The following is an 18,914-nucleotide window of genomic DNA, read 5'->3' on the forward strand; positions in this document are numbered from 1 at the left end:
GCGATGGTAATATAATTCATTGCTTCTCAGTACAGTCATAAACAGCAGAATTGTAAATAAAACACACACAGAGAAGGGTACCGCGGCGAGCTTTATCATAGGTGGTGTAAGCTAGCTAAAATATGTATTCTGTTGCACATTCTCTCCATCCATCCACTGAATGTGTGTACGTGTGTGTGTGTATGTGCGTGTGTGTGTGTGTGTGTGTGTGTGTGTGTGCGTGCTATACCCTCAGATCATGAAGGACTGGGTGTGTTTGTAGTTCTTGGGCTGCAGAAAGGGAAAGGCGTATCCATCAGTTAACTAGACTGGTTACTATTATTACCAACTCACTCAACAACTCAGGCTTATCAATACACTGGTGTGGTCAACAACTGCTCAAAGAACAGTCCAATTTAAAACAAGACCACTGCTCAACTAAGTTAATACTGACAGTACAAGAAATAATTACCGTTCCTGATCAACAACAACAGGGAATGGCAACGCACTCACATTTCTGGTGGGGGGAGGAGGTGGACTGTAGAAGTTGGTGCAACAAAAAAACAGAGACACACACACCACAATGAATGAATGTATTTTTCTGTTAAGAAGAGTTATGACATTGAGAGTCTCAGCCATGTATATCAGTGGAGGCTACTGAGGGGAGGACAACTCATAATAATAGCTGGAACGGCATCAAACACATGGAAACGATATGTCTCATGTATTTGATACCATTTCACTAGTTCTGCTGCAACCATTACCACAAGCCTGTCCTTTTTTTAACCTCTACTTAACTAGGCCAGTCAGTTAAGAGCAAATTCTAATTTACAATGACAACCTACACCGGCCAAACCCGGACGACACAGGGCCAATTGTGTCCAATTGTGTCCAAATTCTCCAAATCACGGCCGGTTGCGATAGCGCCTGGGATTGAACCAGAGTGTCTGTGATGACGCCTCTAGCACTGAGATGCAGTGCCTTAGACCGCTGCACCACTCGGGAGCCCAATTAAAGTACCATATACAGTTGAAGTCGGACGTTTACATACACCTTAGCCAAATACATTTAAATTCAGTTTTTCACAATTCCTGACATTTAATCCTACTAAAATGTCCCTGTCTTAGGTCAGTTAGGATCACCACTTTATTTTAAGAATGTAAAATGTCAGAATAATAGTAGAGATAATTATTTATTTCAGCTTTTATTTCTTTCATCACATTCCCAGTGGTTCAGAAGTGTACATACACTCAATTAGTATTTGGTAGCATTGCCTTTGAATTGTTTAACTTGGGTCAAACATTTCAGGTAGCCTTCCACAATAAGTTGAGTGAATGTTGGCCCATTCCTCCTGACAGAGCTGGTGTAACTGAGTCAGGTTTGTAGGCCTCCTTGCTCGCACCGGCTTTTTCAGTTCTGCCCACAAATTTTATATCGGATTGAGGTCAGGGCTTTGTGATGGCCACTCCAATACCTTGAATTTGTTGTCCTTAAGCCATTTTGCCACAACTTTGGAAGTATGCTTGGGGTCATTACCCATTTGCGACCAAGCTTTAACTTCTTGACTGATGTCTTCAGATGGTGCTTCAATATATCCACATAATTGTCTTTCCTCATGATGCCATCTATTTTGTGAAGTGCACCAGTCCGTCCTGCAGTAAAGCACCCCCACAACATGATGCTGCCACCCCCGTGCTTCACAGTTGGGATGGTGTTCCTCAGTTTGCAAGCATCCCCCTTTTTCCTCCAAACATAACGATGGTCATTTTTGCCAAACAGTTGTATTTTCTTTTCATCAGACCAGACGACATTTCTCCAAAAAGTACGATCTTTGTCCCCATATGCAGTTGCAAACCGTAGTCTGGCTTTTTAATGGCGGTTTTGGAGCAGTGACTTCGTCCTTGCTGAGAGGCCTTTCAGGTTATATCGATATAGGATATAGTTTTACAGTGGATATAGATACTTTTGTACATGTTTCCTCCAGCATCTTCACAAGGTCCTTTGCTGTTGTTCTGGGATTGAGTTAGCACTTTTCGCACCAAAGTACGTTCATCTCTAGGAGACAGAATGCGTCTCCTTCATGAGCGGTATGACGGATGCATGGTCCCATGGTGTTTACACTCCCAAGGATGAGCCAGACTTGTGGAGGTGTACAATTTTTTTTCTGAGGTCTTAGCTGATTTCTGTTGGTTTTCCCATGATGTGAAGCAAAGAGGCACTGTGTTTGAAGGTAGACCTTGAAATACATCCACAGGTACACCTCCAATTGACTCAAATGATGTCAATTAGCCTATCAGATGCTTCTAAAGCCATGACATCATTTTTATTTATTTTTTTCAAGCTGTTTAAAGGCACAGTCAACTTAGTGTATGTAAACTTCTGACACACTGGAATTGTGATACAGTAAGTGAAATAATCTGTCTATAAACATTTGTTGGAAAAAATACTTGTGTCATGCACAAAGTAGATGTCCTAACCGACTTGACAAAACTATAGTTTATTAACAAGAAATTTGTGGAGTGGTTGAAAAATGAGTTTTAATGACTCCAACCTAAGTGTATGTAAACTTCCTGCTTCAACTGTGTATATATATACATATATATATATACAGTGCCATGCGAAAGTATTCGGCCCCCTTGAACTTTGCGACCTTTTGCCACATTTCAGGCTTCAAACATAAAGATATAAAACTGTATTTTTTTGTGAAGAATCAACAACAAGTGGGACACAATCATGAAGTGGAACGACATTTATTGGATATTTCAAACTTTTTTAACAAATCAAAAACGGAAAAATTGGGCATGCAAAATTATTCAGCCCCTTTACTTTCAGTGCAGCAAACTCTCTCCAGAAGTTCAGTGAGGATCTCTGAATGATCCAATGTTGACCTAAATGACTAATGATGATAAATACAATCCACCTGTGTGTAATCAAGTCTCCGTATAAATGCACCTGCACTGTGATAGTCTCAGAGGTCCGTTAAAAGCGCAGAGAGCATCATGAAGAACAAGGAACACACCAGGCAGGTCCGAGATACTGTTGTGAAGAAGTTTAAAGCCGGATTTGGATACAAAAATATTTCCCAAGCTTTAAACATCCCAAGGAGCACTGTGCAAGCGATAATATTGAAATGGAAGGAGTATCAGACCACTGCAAATCTACCAAGACCTGGCCGTCCCTCTAAACTTTCAGCTCATACAAGGAGAAGACTGATCAGAGATGCAGCCAAGAGGCCCATGATCACTCTGGATGAACTGCAGAGATCTACAGCTGAGGTGGGAGACTCTGTCCATAGGACAACAATCAGTCATATATTGCACAAATCTGGCCTTTATGGAAGAGTGGCAAGAAGAAAGCCATTTCTTAAAGATATCCATAAAAAGTGTCGTTTAAAGTTTGCCACAAGCCACCTGGGAGACACCAAACATGTGGAAGAAGGTGCTCTGGTCAGATGAAACCAAAATTGAACTTTGTGGCAACAATGCAAAACGTTATGTTTGGCGTAAAAGCAACACAGCTCATCACCCTGAACACACCATCCCCACTGTCAAACATGGTGGTGGCAGCATCATGGTTTGGGCCTGCTTTTCTTCAGCAGGGACAGGGAAGATGGTTAAAATTGATGGGAAGATGGATGGAGCCAAATACAGGACCATTCTGGAAGAAAATCTGATGGAGTCTGCAAAAGACCTGAGACTGGGACGGAGATTTGTCTTCCAATAAGACAATGATCCAAAACATAAAGCAAAATCTACAATGGAATGGTTCAAAAATAAACATATCCAGGTGTTAGAATGGCCAAGTCAAAGTCCAGACCTGAATCCAATCGAGAATCTGTGGAAAGAACTGAAAACTGCTGTTCACAAATGCTCTCCATCCAACCTCACTGAGCTCGAGCTGTTTTGCAAGGAGGAATGGGAAAAAATTTCAGTCTCTCGATGTGCAAAACTGATAGAGACATACCCCAAGCGACTTACAGCTGTAATCGCAGCAAAAGGTGGCGCTACAAAGTATTAACTTAAGGGGGCTGAATAATTTTGCACGCCCAATTTTTCAGTTTTTGATTTGTTAAAAAAGTTTGAAATATCCAATAAATGTCGTTCGACTTCATGATTGTGTCCCACTTGTTGTTGATTCTTCACAAAAAAATACAGTTTTATATCTTTATGTTTGAAGCCTGAAATGTGGCAAAAGGTCGCAAAGTTCAAGGCGGCCGAATACTTTCGCAAGGCACTGTATATATATAAATATATATATATATATATATCTAATTGTCCTGTTCCTCTTCTTTCTTCATGCTTGCCAACAGAGGAGCAGGAAGGAAGCAGGTCAGTATTTCAGACAATCATTCTGTCAACTTCTTATTGTGTTTCTGATGTGTATGCATGTTATAGTTACACGTACAAGAGGTACAGTTTCACACAACATACACACATATATATATATATATATACATATGTTCAAACCTATATATTTATATATATATATATATATGTGTGTAAGTTGTGTGAAACTGTACCTCTTGTACGTGTAACTATAACATGCATACACATCAGAAACACAATAAGAAGTTGACAGAATGATTGTCTGAAATACTGACCTGCTTCCTTCCTGCTCCTCTGTTGGCAAGCATGAAGAAAGAAGAGGAACAGGACAATTAGAAAATATTTTTCATTGTAAACTGGGTAGTCTGAGCCCTGAATGCTGATTGGCTGACAGCAGTGGTATATCAGACCGTATACCACGGGTATGACTAAACACTTATTTTTACTGCTCTAATTACATTGGTATCCAGTTTATATTAACAATAAGGCACCTCGGGGGTTTGTGGGATATGGCCATTATACCACGGCTAAGGCACTCCGCGTTGTGTTGGGCCTAAGAACATCCCTTAGCCGTGGCATATTGGCCATATGCCACACCCCCTCGTGCCTTATTGCTTAATTGTATCAGTCGGCCACAAGCACATATAGTCTGAGTGGTGATGTACTCACCCATTTTGCAGCAGCCCTGTCAATGGGAGACACACATCCAGGCAGCATATGAGGATGAGCAGGAAGAGGCCTACAGCTCCGGCTATCAATGTCGTCATGCTCAACGGATCTGAAGGAGAGGGGACAGAGGGAGAGAGGGATGAAGAAAGGGGAAAGGGGGATACCTAGTCAGTTGTACAACTGAATGTATTCAAATGAAATGTGTCTTCTGTGTTTAACCCAACCCCTCTGAATCAGAGAGGTGTGGGGGGGCTGCCTTAATCGACATCCCCGTCATCGGCACCCGGGGAAAAATGGGTTAACTGACTTGCTCAGGTGCAGAACGAAAGATTTTTACCTTGTCAGATCGAGGATTCGATCCAGCAACCTTTCGGTGACTGGCCCAATGCTCCTACACGGCAGAGGGGACGGGAGTCAAGAGAGAACAGAGAGAGGCAGAAAAGTAAAGGATGAGGGATGATTGGAGAAGGATGAAGGATGATTGAAGAAGGATGATTGGAAAAGGATGAAGGATGATTGAAGAAGGATGAAGGATGACTGAAGGATGAAGGATGATTGGAGAAGGAGGAAGGATGATTGGAGAAGGAGGAAGGATGATTGGAGAAGGATGAAGAATGATTGGATAGAAGAGATGAGGAAGAAAAGACAGAAAGTGTTCCAATTTCCACAAACCCACAAACATTCTAGAGCACACACAGACACACACACACAGACACACACACAGACACACACACAGACACACACACACAGACACACACACAGACACACACAGAGACACACACACAGACACACACACAGACACACTGGATTGTACGTACATTCTATGACCTTCATGTGATGGGCCACAGAGCTTTTGGACGCCCCCACGCGATTGGAGACTTCACAGCGGTATTGGCCTGAGTCGGCCTTGGACACACTCTTAATCTTCTGCTCCAGAGACACACAGAGAGAGGAGAGAGGGGGTGAGGACAGATAGAGAAGAGAGGAAGCGAGGACAGACAGAGTAGTGAGGTGGTGAGGACAGAGAGTAGTGAGGTGGTGAGGACAGAGAGAGAAGAGAGGGGGTAAGGACAGAGGGAGGAGAGTCGGAGTGAGGACAAAGGGAGGAGAGACGGGGTGATGAAAAAGGGAGGAGAGACGGAGTGATGACAGAGGGAGGAGAGACAGGGGGATGACAGAGGGAGGAGAGACAGGGTGATGACAGAGAGAGGAGAGACAGGGTGATGAGAGAGGGAGGAGAGACAGGGTGATGACAGAGGGAGGAGACACAGGGTGATGACAGAGGGAGGAGAGACAGGGTGATGACAACGGGAGGAGAGACTGGGTGATGACAAAGGGAGGAGAGACGGGGTGATGACAAAGGGAGGAGAGACGGAGTGATGACAGAGAGAGGAGAGACAGGGGGATGACAGACAGGGTGATGACAGAAGAGAGACAGGGTGATGACAGAGGGAGGAGAGACAGAGTGATGATGAGAGGGAGGAGAGACAGGGTGAGGACAGAGGGAGAGAGACAGGGTGAGGACAGAGTGATGACAGAGGGAGAGACAGGGTGAGGACAGAGGGTGAGGAAGGAGAGACAGGGTGAGGATAGAGGGAGGACAGAGGGAGGAGGGACAGGGTGAGGACAGAGTGAGGACAGAGGGAGGACAGAGAGAGGAGAGACAGGGTGATGACAGAGGGAGGAGAGACAGGGGGATGACAGAGGGAGGAGAGACAGGGTGATGACAGAGAGAGGAGAGACAGGGTGATGAGAGAGGGAGGAGAAACAGGGTGATGACAGAGGGAGGAGAGACAGGGTGATGACAGAGGGAGGAGAGACAGGGTGATGACAACGGGAGGAGAGATGGGGTGATGACAAAGGGAGGAGAGACGGGGTGATGACAAAGGGAGGAGAGACGGAGTGATGACAGAGAGAGAAGAGACAGGGGGATGACAGAGGGAGGAGAGACAGGGTGATGACAGAGGGAGGAGAGACAGGGTGATGAGAGAGGGAGGAGAGACAGGGTGATGACAGAGGGAGGAGAGACAGAGTGATGACAGAGGGAGGAGAGACGGAGTGAGGACAGAGGGAGGAGAGAAGGGTGAGGACAAAGGGAGGAGAGACAGGGTGAGGATAGAGGGAGGACAGAGGGAGGAGGGACAGGGTGGGGACAGAGTGAGGACAGAGGGAGGAGAGACAGGGGGATGACAGAGGGAGGAGAGACAGGGTGATGACAGAGGGAGGAGAGACAGGGTGATGAGAGAGGGAGGAGAGACAGGGTGAGGACAGAGGGAGGAGAGACAGGGTGATGACAGAGGGAGGAGAGACAGGGTGAGGACAGAGGGAGGAGAGACAGGGTGAGGACAGAGGGAGGAGAGACAGGGTGAGGACAGAGAGAGGAGAGATGAAGTGAGGACAGAGGGAGGAGAGACGAAGTGAGGACAGAGGGAGGAGAGACAGGGTAAGGACAGAGGGAGGACAGAGGGAGGAGAGACAGGGTGAGGACAGAGGGAGGAGAGACAGGGTGAGGACAGAAGGAGGACAGAGGGAGGAGGGACAGGGTGATTACAGAGGGAGGAGAGACAGGGTGATTAGAGAGGGAGGGGAGACAGGGTGATGACAGAGGGAGGAGAGACAGGGTGAGGACAGAGGGAGGAGAGACAGGGTGATGACAGAGGGAGGAGAGACAGGGTGAGGACAGAGGGAGGAGAGACAGGGTGAGGACAGTGGGAGGACAGAGGGAGGAGAGACAGGGTGAGGACAGAGGGAGGAGAGACAGGGTGAGGACAGAGAGAGGAGAGATGAAGTGAGGACAGAGGGAGGAGAGACGAAGTGAGGACAGAGGGAGGAGAGACAGGGTGAGGACAGAGGGAGGACAGAGGGAGGAGAGACAGGGTGAGGACAGAGGGAGCAGAGACAGGGTGAGGATAGAGGGAGGACAGAGGGAGGAGAAACAGGGCGAGGACAGAGTGAGGACAGAGGGAGGACAGAGAGAGGAGAGACAGGGTGATGACAGAGGGAGGAGAGACGGAGTGAGGACAGTGGGAGGACAGAGGGAGGAGAGACAGGGTGAGGACAGAGGGAGGAGAGACAGGGTGAGGACAGAGAGAGGAGAGATGAAGTGAGGACAGAGGGAGGAGAGACGAAGTGAGGACAGAGGGAGGAGAGACAGGGTGAGGACAGAGGGAGGACAGAGGGAGGAGAGACAGGGTGAGGACAGAGGAAGGAGAGACAGGGTGAGGATAGAGGGAGGACAGAGGGAGGAGAAACAGGGCGAGGACAGAGTGAGGACAGAGGGAGGACAGAGAGAGGAGAGACAGGGTGATGACAGAGGGAGGAGAGACGGAGTGAGGACAGAGGGAGGAGAGACAGGGTGAGGACAGAGGGAGGAGAGACAGGGTGAGGATAGAGGGAGGACAGAGGGGGAGGGACAGGGTGGGGACAGAGGGAGGACAGAGAGTGGAGAGACAGGGTGATGACAGAGGGAGGAGAGACAGAGTGAGGACAGAGGGAGGAGAGACAGGGTGAGGACAGAGGGAGGAGAGACAGGGTGAGGACAGAGGGAGGACAGAGGGAGGAGAGACAGGGTGATGACAGAGGGAGGAGAGACGGAGTGAGGACAGAGGGAGGAGAGACAGGGTGATGAGAGAGGGAGGAGAGACAGGGTGATGACAGAGGGAGGAGAGACGGAGTGAGGACAGAGGGAGGAGAGACAGGGTGATGACAGAGGGAGGAGAGACGGAGTGAGGACAGAGGGAGGCGAGACAGGGTGATGACAGAGGGAGGAGAGACAGGGTGATGACAGAGGGAGGAGAGGGAGGAGAGACAGGGTGATGACAGAGAGAGGAGAAACAGGGGGATGACAGAGGGAGGAGAGGAAGGAGAGACAGGGTGATGACAGAGGGAGGAGAGACAGGGTGATGACAGAGGGAGGAGAGACAGGGTGATGACAGAGGGAGGAGAGACAGAGTGATGACAGAGGGAGGAGAGACAGGGTGATGACAGAGGGAGGAGAGACAGAGTGATGACAGAGGGAGGAGAGACAGGGTGATGACAGAGGGAGGAGAGACAGGGTGATGACAGAGGGAGGAGAGACAGAGTGATGACAGAGGGAGGAGAGACAGGGTGATGACAGAGGGAGGAGAGACAGAGTGATGACAGAGGGAGGAAAGACAGGGTGATGACAGAGGGAGGAGAGACAGGGTGATGACAGAGGGAGGAGAGACAGAGTGATGACAGAGGGAGGAGAGACAGGGTGATGACAGAGGGAGGAGAGACAGGGTGATGACAGAGGGAGGAGAGACAGAGTGATGACAGAGGGAGGAGAGACAGGGTGATGACAGGGGGAGGACAGAGGAAGGAGAGACTGGGTGATGACAGAGGGGGGAGAGACAGGGTGATGACAGAGGGAGGAGAGACAGAGTGATGACAGAGGGAGGAAAGACAGGGTGATGACAGGGGGAGGACAGAGGAAGGAGAGACAGGGTGATGACCGAGAGAGGAGAAACAGGGGGATGACAGAGGGAGGAGAGGGAGGAGAGACAGGGTGATGACAGAGGGAGGAGAGACAGGGTGATGACAGAGGGAGGAGAGACAGAGTGATGACAGAGGGAGGAGAGACAGAGTGATGACAGATGGAGGAGAGACAGGGTGATGACAGAGGGAGGAGAGACAGGGTGATGACAGAGGGAGGGTGTATAGTGTGATGTAACATGCCTTTGATCAGGCATCTGAAGCACCTCCGTTAGGTGTTACTCACCAGTGTTCCCGTATCAGTGTCCATGCTATAGACGATGTCATGGGTGTGTGTGGCGCTCAGGGCCTTGTTGTCTTTGTACCAGAGAAAGGTAGACGGGGGCACACTGAGTTTGTCCTTACAGTGGAGCTCTACACCTGTCCCAGACAGCACTGAGCTGGGCACCTCACAGAACGGGGTGTGGGGGGGCACTGGGGAAGGAGGACAGGAATGCCAACACACACACGCATGTACACGCACGCACACACACATGTACACACTGTGAGTAACACGTAACGGAGGTGCTTCAGATGCCTGACCAAAGGCGTGTTAATGACGTTACATCACACTATACAGCCTCCCTCTGTCATCACCCTGTCTCTCCTCCCTCTGTCCTCACTCCGGCTCTCCTCCCTCTGTCATCACCCTGTCTCTGCTCCCTCTGTCCTCACTCTGTCTCTCCTCCCTCTATCATCACCCTGTCCCTCCTCCCTCTGTCCTCACTCCGTTTCTCCTCCCTCTGTCCTCCCTTTGTCCTCACTCTGTCTCTCCTCCCTCTGTCCTCATCCTGACTCTCCTCCCTCTGTCCTCACTCCATCTCTCCTCACTCTGTCTCTCCTCCCTCTGTCCTCACTACGTCTCTCCTCCCTCTGTCATCACCCTGTCTCTCCTCCCTCTGTCCTCACTACGTCTCTCCTCCCTCTGTCATCACCCTGTCTCTCCTCCCTCTGTCCTCACTCTGTCTCTCCCCCCTCTGTCATCACCCTGTCTCTCCTCCCTCTGTCCTCACTATGTCTCTCCTCCCTCTGTCATCACCCTGTCTCTTCTCCCTCTGTCCTCACTCCATCTCTCCTCCCTCTGTCCTCACTCCGTCTCTCCTCCCTCTGTCCTCACTCCGTCTCTCCTCCCTCTGTCCTCACTCCGTCTCTGCTCCCTCCGTCATCACCCTGTTTCTCCTCCCTCTGTCCTCACCCTGTCTCTCCTCCCTCTGTCCTCACTCCGTCTCTCCTCCCTCTGTCATCACCCTGTCTCTCCTCCCTCTGTCCTCACTCCGTCTCTCCTCCCTCTGTCATCACCCTGTCTCTCCTCCCTCTGTCCTCCCTCTGTCCTCACTCCGTCCCTCCTCCCTCTGTCCTCACTCCGTCTCTCCTCCCTCTGTCCTCACTCCGTCTCTCCTCCCTCTGTCCTCACTCTGTCTCTCCTCCCTCTGTCCTCACTCTGTCTCTCCTCCCTCTGTCCTCACCCTGTCTATTCTCCCTCTGTCCTCACTCCGACTCTCCTCCCTCTGTCGTCACCCCATCTCTCCTCCCTCTGCCCTCACCCCATCTCTCCTCTCTCTATCCTCACCCATCTCTCCTCACCTCACTCTTCTCTCTGTCCTCCCTCCTCCCTCCTCTCTGTCATTACCTCCTCACCCTGTCCTCACCTCCTATTTCTGTCCTCTCTCCTCACCTCCTCTCTGTCCTCACTCCTCACTCCTCTCTGTCCTCACCTCCTCACCCTGTCCTCACCTCCTATCTCTGTCCTCACCTCCTATCTCTGTCCTCTCTCCTCACCTCCTCTCTGTCCTCACCTCCTCACCCTGTCCTCACCTCCTATCTCTGTCCTCTCTCCTCACCTCCTCTCTGTCCTCACCTCCTATCTCTGTCCTCACCCCTCTCTCCTCTCTGTCCTGACCTCCTATCTCTGTCCTCGCCCCTCTCTCCTCTCTGTCCTCACCCTTTCCTCTCTCGATGACTGTAATAGTCACTTTAGTAATGTTTACACACTATTTTACTCATTTCATATGTACACTGCTTAAAAAAATTAAGGGAACACTTAAACAACACAACGTAACTCCAAGTCAATCACACTTCTGTGAAATCAAACTGTCCACTTAGGAAGCAACACTGATTTACAATAAATTTCACATGATGTTGTGCAAATGGAATAGACAACAGGTGGAAATTATAGGCAATTAGCAAGACACCCCCAATAAAGGAGTGGTTCTGCAGGTGGGGACCACAGACTGCTTCTCAGTTCCTATGCTTTCTGGCTGATGTTTTGGTCACTTTTGAATGCTGGCGGTGCTTTCACTTTAGTGGTAGCATGAGACGGAGTCTACAACCCACACAAGTGGCTCAGGTAGTGCAGCTCATCCAGGATGGGACATCAATGCGAGCTGTGGCAAGAAGGTTTGCTGTGTCTGTCAGCGTAGCGTCCAGAGCACGGAGGTGCTACCAGGAGACAGGCCAGTACATCAGGAGACGTGGAGGAGGCCGTAGGGGGGCAATAACCCAGCAGCAGGACCGCTACCTCCGCCTTTGTGCAAGGAGGAGCACTGCCAGAGCCCTGCAAAATGATCTCCAGCAGGCCACAAATGTGCATGTGTCTGCTCAAACGGTCAGAAACAGACTCCATGAGGGTGGTATGAGGGCCCGACGTCCACAGGTGGGGGTTGTGCTTACAGCCCAACACCGTGCAGGACGTTTGGCATTTGCCAGAGAACACCAAGATTGGCAAATTCGCCACTGGCGCCCTGTGCTCTTCACAGATGAAAGCAGGTTCACACTGAGCACGTGACAGACGTGACAGAGTCTGGAGACGCCGTGGAGAACGTTCTGCTGCCTGCAACATCCTCCAGCTTGACCGGTTTGGCGGTGGGTCAGTCATGGTGTGGGGTGGCATTTCTTTGGGGGGCCGCACAGCCCTCCATGTGCTCGCCAGAGGTAGCCTGACTGCCATTAGGTACCGAGACGAGATCCTCAGACCCCTTGTGAGACCATATGCTAGTGCGGTTGGCCCTGGGTTCCTCCCAATGCAAGACAATGCTAGACCTCATGTGGCTGGAGTGTGTCAGCAGTTCCTGCAAGAGGAAGGCATTGATGCTATGGACTGGCCCGCCCGTTCCCCATACCTGAATCAAATTGAGCACATCTGGGACATCATGTCTCGCTCCATCCACCAACAGACTGCACCACAGACTGTCCAGGAGTTGGCGGATGCTTTAGTCCAGGTCTGGGAGGAGATCCCTCAGGAGACCATCCGCCACCTCATCAGGAGCATGCCCAGGCGTTGTAGGGAGGTCATACAGGCACGTGGAGGCCACAAACACTACTGAGCCTCATTTTGACTTGTTTTAAGGACATTACATCAAAGTTGGATCAGCCTGTAGTGTGGTTTTCCACTTTAATTTTGAGTGTGACTCAAATCCAGACCTCCATGGGTTGATAAATTTGATTTCCATTGATAATTTTTGTGTGATTTTGTTGTCAGCACATTCAACTATGTAAAGAAAAAAGTATTTAATAAGAATATTGAATTCATTCAGATCTAGGATGTGTTATTTTAGTGTTCCCTTTATTTTTTTGAGCAGTGTATATACTGTATTTTAGTCAATGCCAGTCCAACATTGCGCCGTCTTATTTCTTAATTCCATTCTTTAACTTTTAGATTTGTGTGTTTTGTTGTGAATTGTTAGATACTACTGCACCGTTGGAGCTAGGAACACATTTAGCATTTAGCTACACCTTAATAACATTTGCTAAATATGAGTATGTGACCAATTTGATTTGATTTGATTTGACAACACACAAGACAACTGTGTGGCTCAGTTAGTAGAGCATGGTGCTCACAACGGCAGGGTTATGGGTTCCAGTCCAACATGGGAACAGTACCATGATAATACAAGTATGAACATATTTGATTTGATTTGATTTGACAACACACAAGACAACTGTGTGTCTCAGGTAGTAGAGCATGGTGCTCACAACGCCAGGGTTATGGGTTCCAGTCCAACACGGGAACAGTGCCATAATAATACAAGTATGAAAATATTTGCACTCACTACTGTAAGTTGCTCTGAATAAGTGTTAAATTACTCAAATGTAAAGGCACAGGGTGGGTGGATGACATTGTTACTAACACACAGACACAGCAGCTCACCCAGTACGTTGAGGGTGACATTGACCTCTCCTAGGTTTGTGTGGTCTGCTGGTGCGCTGACCTCACAGCGATACAACCCAGAGTCCTTCTGGGTAACGGCATGCAGTGTCACCGTTGCGCCCTCGATCTTGGCCCGACCTGCAAAGGATCCTAGAATACCACAAGGACCAAAGGGTTGTAGAGAGAGGAGAGAGATAAGAAACATGTGAAGAGAGGGAGAAATGGAGGAGAGGTAGGGGAAACGAGGTAGAGCGAGGTCTAGTAGTCACCGGTGAATTTTCCATCAAAATAAACAAAGTGGATGTCCTTCCCTTTCTTCTTCCACTCAATACGAGGGTTAGTCTCCTTCTCTGTCTTGAACTGACAGGACAGCACAGCGTCTGAGAGAGAAAGAGAGAGATGTGCAGAAACAGCTCATCAACTGTCACAATTCATCCCTTCTCCTCCTCTCTTACCCGTGTTCTCGTGGACCTCCATTTTGGCCTCACTGGTGCTCACTGTCAAAGAGAGGGAGGCAGGACCTGAGGGAGAGAGAGAGAGAGAGAGAGAGAGAGAGAGAGAGAGAGAGAGAGAGAGAGAGAGAGGGGGAGGGGGAGAGGGAGAGAGAGAGGTGATTTACAAGTAAATAGTACGCACAGCAGCACTGAATGTTAACTATTTGTAGTGTCATGACGTTGCCCTCTTTGGGTACAGCAGGCACCACCCCCACCATCTCTCTGTCTCCTACAACCAGGCTGCTATGGTCAGAGAGGTCGTAAATTCCTGGAGGAGATTATCTCCTCATGGCCACAGTATAGAGAGAGAGTGAGTTTTCATAGAGAGAACAAAGGAATTTCTTCCACCTCACAGAACTTGAGATCTGAACAACATTTATGTTCTGGAGAAGGTATAAAAGATTGGTGAAGAATCCAGCTACGAACTGGTCCGTTTGGCACAATTTTGTGAAACTCATGGGAGGCAATACAGCCTCATTACCATAACGCTGTTATGGTAGTTATCTAATTGTTGTATAAGATGAATGAGTGAGGATGATACTGTTTGTGAAATTGTGTAATGTGATTTTGGACTGTTTAATGAAGGAAACTCCAATTCCCTTTGGAGTTGAACTAAATCAGAGGACCGCCCATGAGCACAGTTATGGTCTTGCGTCCTGGGACAGGCCCTTTTCTGCTCTTATGAATAAAACCCCCACCCGGGTTTTCTATCACCAGACCATGTTTCTCTCAATTACGAGAGGACTAAGGTTGAGACCAGCTTACCTCAATAACGAGAGGGCCAAGGTTTGAGAGGAGACCATAACCCTAAGGTTTGAGTAGATGGCTGAATCTTTTTACCATACCACGTGGCTAAACTCTTAGACTATTGATACCGACAGAATAAGAACAAGTCTTTGATATTAATTACTAGTCTGCAGCTAGGAATTCGGTATCATTGAACGCGAAGACCGACAACCGCCGAAACATCTATTTTATAATGACATGAATGAATGTCATTCTGAACTATCCATTCTAACCACGACAGAAAGAGGGCGGACAGACTCCAACAGAAACAAACTTTTCAACAGAGATCCCGACGACACACTGAGCGTAAATATGTATGTTGATTGCAATTATTCCCGAATGAGTGAGCGTTCATGTTCATGTTCCTTCTAACTATCTACTGTTTGTTTATGCATTTTTGTGAATTACTTAGTTAGTAAATACATGATTTAAGACTAGATGACTCATAGTCATCTATATGAATGGAATGAGGTAAATAATACTATATGGAATGAAACTAACATGAGGTAAATAATAATTCATTCATTCGAAGACTAAGTGATCAGATATTCAAATATCTGAAAGTTATATTAGGAAAATTATAATCTGAATATTTTCCTTGGTGCCACGACTTCCTAGTTAATTGGCGCGTTGTGGTCAGAAATGCATCTTCTCAAACAAACATCCGGTGAAAGTGCAGAGAGCCACATCAAATTACAGAAATACTCATCATAAATATTGATAAACTATACAAGTGTTTTCATGGAAATATAGACAAACTTCTCCTTAATGCAACCGTTGTGTCAGATTTCAAAAACGCTTTAGGGCGAAAGCACACTTTGCGATTATGTTAGCTAGCCACAGAAAAGCATACAGCCATTTTCCTGCCAAGGAGTGTCACAAAAGTCAGAAATAACATTAACATTAATCACATACCTTTGATGATCTTAATCTGGTCTAACTCTCAGGTCTCCATATTAGACAATAAATATTTGTTTTGTTCGATAATGTCCCTCTTTATGAGCAAAAACCACCTTTTTGTTTGCGCGTTTTGTCCAGTCATCCGAATGCAGAAGGCGCGTGCACTAATTCCAGGACAAAAAGTTTTTAAAAAGTACAATAAAACATAGTAGAAACATGCCAAACGATGTTTAAAATCCATCCTCCGGTTGTTTTTGTCATAAATGATCAATAATATTTCAACCGGACAAAAGCTTTGTCAATAGGAAAGGAGAAACAAGAAAGGCACGTTCACGATCAGGGCGCATGGCTGATGAATGGAGAATTCCACTGGTCACTGACTGAAAGTGCTGTATCTCCCTCATTTTTCAGAGTAAAAGCCTGAAACAATGCCTAAAGACTGGTCACATGTAGAGGAAAGCACAGAGCCCGTGAACTGGGTCCTAAGTCTTCGTATGGTGGATAGGCTTTCAATGGAAAAACAGCCTTTCAAAATAATAGTACATCCTGATTGAATTTTCCTCATGTTTTCGCCTGCCATATCAGTTCTGTTACACTCACAGACATTATCTTAACAGTTTTGGAAACTTTAGAGTGTTTTCTATCCTAATCTACTAATTATATGCATATCCTATATTCTGGGACTGAGTAGCAGACAGTTTAATTTGGGCATGCTTTTCATCCAAAATTCCGAATGCTGCCCCCTACCCTAGTGAAGTTAATGATGCCAAAGACACGACAGTAGCAGTGTTTCTAACTGTCTTAAATGCAAAGTTAAACATTGATTCAGCTGATATTTGTGCTACACGGTGCAGATTGGGCTGAGGGGGGTACTTCAGAAGATATTTGTTTGCGAAAGAGCCGACACAAAGCCAGACACAGGCAAACAGCAAGACACACACACACACATTGGAAACACTCATTCACACACCTACTATACACACTCACTAACACATGTTCATACTCATTCCCGGCATTAACACACAGAGAGAGAGAGAGAGTAGAGGTAGAGTAAACCCTCAGAATGTACAGTATATGACCTGGTGCCTGGTGGTACCAGCAGTGTGTAGGAGTGTGTAGGAGATATAGAGGTGATTGATGACAGCCTGTCAGACTACTGCTAGACCTGATTAACCTTCACACACACACACACACACACACACACACACACACACACACACACACACACACACACACACACACACACACACACACACACACACACAGTAGCAATGTTTCTAACTTTCTTAAATGCAAAGTTAACACACACACACACACACACACACACAGTAGCAATGTTTCTAACTTTCTTAAATGCAAAGTTAAACACACACACACACACACACACACACACACACAGTAGCAATGTTTCTAACTTTCTTAAATGCAAAGTTAAACACACACACACACACACACACACACACACACACAGTAGCAATGTTTCTAACTTTCTTAAATGCAAAGTTAAACACACACACACACACACACACACACACACACACACACACACACACACACACACACACACACACACACACACAGTAGCAATGTTTCTAACTTTCTTAAATGCAAAGTTAAACACACACACACACACACACACACACACACACACACACACACACAGTAGCAATGTTTCTAACTTTCTTAAATGCAAAGTTAAACACACACACACACACACACACACACACAGTAGCAATGTTTCTAACTTTCTTAAATGCAAAGTTAAACACACACACAGACACACACACACAGACACACACACACACACACACACACACACACACACAGTAGCAATGTTTCTAACTTTCTTAAATGCAAAGTTAAACACACACACACACACACAGTAGCAATGTTTCTAACTTTCTTAAATGCAAAGTTACACACACACACACACACACACACACACACACACACACTAACATATGAATACACACTGCTGAAACAACATGTTAATATCAACACAGACGAACACACATCAACTGGCAGATGATTTGTTTTTACACACTTTCTCTCTCTCTCTCTCTGATTGATTCAACTAGAAGCATGGTCATGGTAGTGCTATCGACAACATCAAACAGGGAGATCAGCCTGCCTGCGCTGGGCATCAGAGAGGTTGGCTCTCCAGAGCCCTGAAGCCCCTTAGTGGTCTGGTCTTTCATCAGCCTCTGGATCTCTGGGTCTCTGGGTCTCTGGGCTTGAACAGCATCAGAGGGTTTAATGTAAACCAAAGACCTGTATGATTCCAGAACCAGTCCTCCCAATCCCAACGCACGCCCAGCCCCTAAACACATTACACACTACACACACACTTCACCAAACCTAACTGTTGAAAGTGTGCTCGGAAACATACAATACAGACATAGCCTGCATACACACACACACACACACACACACACACACACACGCACACGCACGCACGCACACACACATACATACATGCGCACACACACACACACACACACACACACACACACACACACACACACAGCTTGAGAGGCGCTGATGCAGTGCATAATGGGTGTACTAGAAAAATGATGTTTAACCTGACGTGCAAACTGCCTCTTAACTTACTGTCATTACACAAATTACATCTATTTTACAATGTAAAAATACAACATCTGAAATCATCACACATCAACACTATGGCATGTATGGTCCTATTGAATACTCCTCTCCTGCATTAGTCATGTATAAAGGCTATAGTTGGTATGATTGTTCATTCACTCCCTTAAAAATGATATTTTTAGACAAAATATCCGTTAGGGATAATTCAGAAAATAAAAAGCTACTCACTCTGTGACAAGAGGAGTAGAAGGGTGAGAGACAAAATCCCCTTGCTGTCCATAGTTCTTGCACACGACTGAGCAGTGAACTGAAATATCCTGGAAATGGTCTTGAGCGTCTGAGAACACGCTCCACACGAGACTGATGAAATTCCAGAGATTTGAGAAGTTCTTGAAGTTTTCCATGTGCGCGCTCCCGATGGAGACCATCTCATCTAGCGGAGGAACTCAGGCGCGCGCTCACCATGAAACACGCGTCTGTGGTTCGTGGTGGGCAAACGTTTTGCTCTCGTAGAGG

The 18,914-nt window shown here is 47.2% G+C and overlaps 1 pseudogene; it reads right to left on the reverse strand.

Moving 5' to 3' along the window:
• Positions 1 to 231: 231 nt before the first annotated feature.
• LOC139406158 (junctional adhesion molecule 2A-like) lies at positions 232 to 18,678 on the reverse strand (annotated as a pseudogene).
• Between the last annotated feature and the right edge of the window lie 236 nt (positions 18,679 to 18,914).

The sequence above is a fragment of the Oncorhynchus clarkii genome, chromosome 3, assembly GCF_045791955.1.
Source record: "Oncorhynchus clarkii lewisi isolate Uvic-CL-2024 chromosome 3, UVic_Ocla_1.0, whole genome shotgun sequence".
Classification (NCBI taxonomy): domain Eukaryota; kingdom Metazoa; phylum Chordata; class Actinopteri; order Salmoniformes; family Salmonidae; genus Oncorhynchus; species Oncorhynchus clarkii.